The sequence below is a fragment of the Alosa alosa genome, chromosome 12 (genome assembly GCF_017589495.1).
Source record: "Alosa alosa isolate M-15738 ecotype Scorff River chromosome 12, AALO_Geno_1.1, whole genome shotgun sequence".
In the NCBI taxonomy this organism is placed as follows: domain Eukaryota; kingdom Metazoa; phylum Chordata; class Actinopteri; order Clupeiformes; family Clupeidae; genus Alosa; species Alosa alosa.
Genome location: NC_063200.1, coordinates 7,164,673 through 7,167,172, shown reverse-complemented (window position 1 = coordinate 7,167,172; position 2,500 = coordinate 7,164,673). Strand labels below are relative to the sequence as shown.

General features: G+C 48.6%; 1 protein-coding gene across 1 annotated transcript in view; it reads left to right on the top strand.

Annotated features, from left to right (window-relative positions):
* Positions 1-2,500, top strand: part of dcc (DCC netrin 1 receptor) — a 216,218-nt gene that overhangs the window by 189,913 nt on the left and 23,805 nt on the right.

Below are 2,500 nucleotides of genomic sequence, written 5' to 3'. Positions count from 1 at the left end.
AAGCCTGACGCCACCACGGCTTCCTGGAGACCAACACGGCTTCCTGGAGACCTACACAGCTTCCTGGAGACCAACACAGCTTCCTGGAGACCAGCACGGCTTCATGGAGACCATCACAGCTTCCTGGCTCCAGCCTCCACTCTCACACAGCTACGAAAAAGGGGAGGGGGGGTGTCAGTGGCATAGTACACAGCCACCTTATTGTCAGCACTGTAGGGCCACAGGTGGTCACATTGGACCCTATCGCATTGGGGGGGGTCTGGGTCTGGGGGGGGTCCGGGGGGGGGGGATTTCTGTCTTTCTCTTTTTCACACCAGCAAAGTGAGCTGACGACAGGTTCAATTGATGGTGCTCCCTGCCATTCATTACCTTGACCTTGAATAGTGTGTGTGTGAGTGAGTGAATGTGTGTGTGTGTTTGGTGTCTGAGAGACAGAGAGAGTGTGTGTAGGTGAGTGTGTGTGTGTGTGTAGGTGAGTGTAAATCTGTATGTGTGTGTGTGTGTGTGCGTGTGTGTGTGTGTGTGTGTGTGTGTGTGTGTGTGTGTGTGTGTGTGTCTACCAAAGCAGAGATGATTCTTAACATTCACACTTAGCATTCAACATCCTCTCCAGACAGAGAGAGAGAGAAAGAGAGACTAAAAGAAAGACAATAAGCACTCAGCCCTACCTACTCAGCCCCCACACCACCCCACCTCAGCGTACCCCACCCTCCTGTCCTTCGCCTCATCCACTAGCGGTCCACCCAGTCACCATGGAAATGACGCAGGGCCGTCTCTATAGGGCGGATGGGCTCGTATGGGCTTTGTCCTCCAACAGGTGCAGTCCATCGCCTGCCTGCCCATCGACTTTCAGCGTATTCAGCACGCCGCCACTCTGAACAACAGCCTTCTCTCTCTCTCACTCTTTCTCTTTCTTTCTCTCTCTCTCTCTCTCTCTCTCTCTCTCTCTCACTGTCTCCCTTTCTCCCTCTATCTCTCCACTTTCTATACCCTTTTCTCTCTCTCATCCTCCCCACCTTCTGTCCCCTTCTCCTGCTTCTGCCTCCTCACTTTCCTTTACTTTTCCTCTCTTTTTCCTTTTTCTCTCACACCAACTTTTTTCGTCTAACCATCTCAACCCCTATCTCCCTAATCCCTCTTGTTCTTTCTCTTTTTCCTTCTCTCTCCCTCTTTTGAATGCCTCTCAGTTCTCAGTATTATTATACTGGCTGTGCATTTTTTATTTTTTTTCGGGGGAAAAACGGCCAGCTCTTTTGTCCACACTCCAAGCGGGCTTCTCACCGTCCATTTGATTTGCCCGTTCTGCCCACACACAGGTCGCCCCTCTCCTCATCGCTTGTTTGCTTGCGCTCCTTTCCTTTCATCCGTCTTTGATAGTCTCTCCGTTCCTCATCCCACTCCTCTGCACTCGTTCTCCTCCCTTCATCTCGTCTCCATGTCTCCCTCATATCATCCAGCTCAAATGTTGCGCTGCCTCTCTTGGGAGCGATCCACAGCAGCACGGTGTTCCAGCACAGGAAAAAGTGAAGAAGAAAGACACATTTTCACACAAGGGCCATAAATAGGATGGAAAGATAAGTCAACGTATCATTTGAGATGCGAAAAGTAAGTGAAGTCATGAAAGGCGTGACCGGAACGTTCCACAAAGCCAAGGCCAGGACTTCTATGCCACTCAAGATGTATCATTACAGAGCACCCTCTCTCTCTCTCTCTCTCTCTCTCTCTCTCTCTCTTTCTCTCTTTGTCTCTCACATAACATCTTGCTCACATTGATTGATTGAAGTTTTGTGCTGTTGCATATTATAGTAAAGTATATTTTAAAATCAAAATCTCTCTCTCTCTCTCTGTCTCCGCTGTTCTCTGTCCCACTCCAGTCAGATAAATCTGTCTCTTTCTCCGCAGGCTTGTTCCGTTGTTAGTTTTCTTTTTCTCTTTGTATCTCTCACTCCAAACTAGCCGAGGCCTTGGCAGGGAGAACAGAGTGCTTTTGCCCCATTACGCGTTGCCTTGATCACATAGCTCACTAGGGATCATCTGTTCCCCATTCCAGAGCCAACATGATGGGGAGGGGAGGGGGGGAGAGGAGTTGGTGGCTGGGGAGGTGGAGTGGTTATGGGTAATGTTCCCTTTCATCTTTTGCCCAAATGCTTTTTCTGGATTCAGGACATGGCTGATTGGCCGGGTTATTTATGCGACTCCAAGGAACAGCAAAGTGTAAAGGGGAAAAAAGTGAGAAAGTGATCGTTTGTCAAGTGGAAGTGCTGAAAGAATTCCTCCGAGTAGAGCAGTTAACCCCTGTGTAAATTTGCTGTGGGAAGTTACTGTATTACTGGACTGCATATCCCGAGCAGTGCTTGATTTGAAATGAGTGCAGCAGCACTGTTTCAGTAAGGCTGTACTTTGAGAGATCCCAACACATTTGCATGTAAAATGACTGGCTGTCAAATATGATAACTCAAAGCATTCATCACAGTCAGAGTCTGGTTTAATTGAATTGACA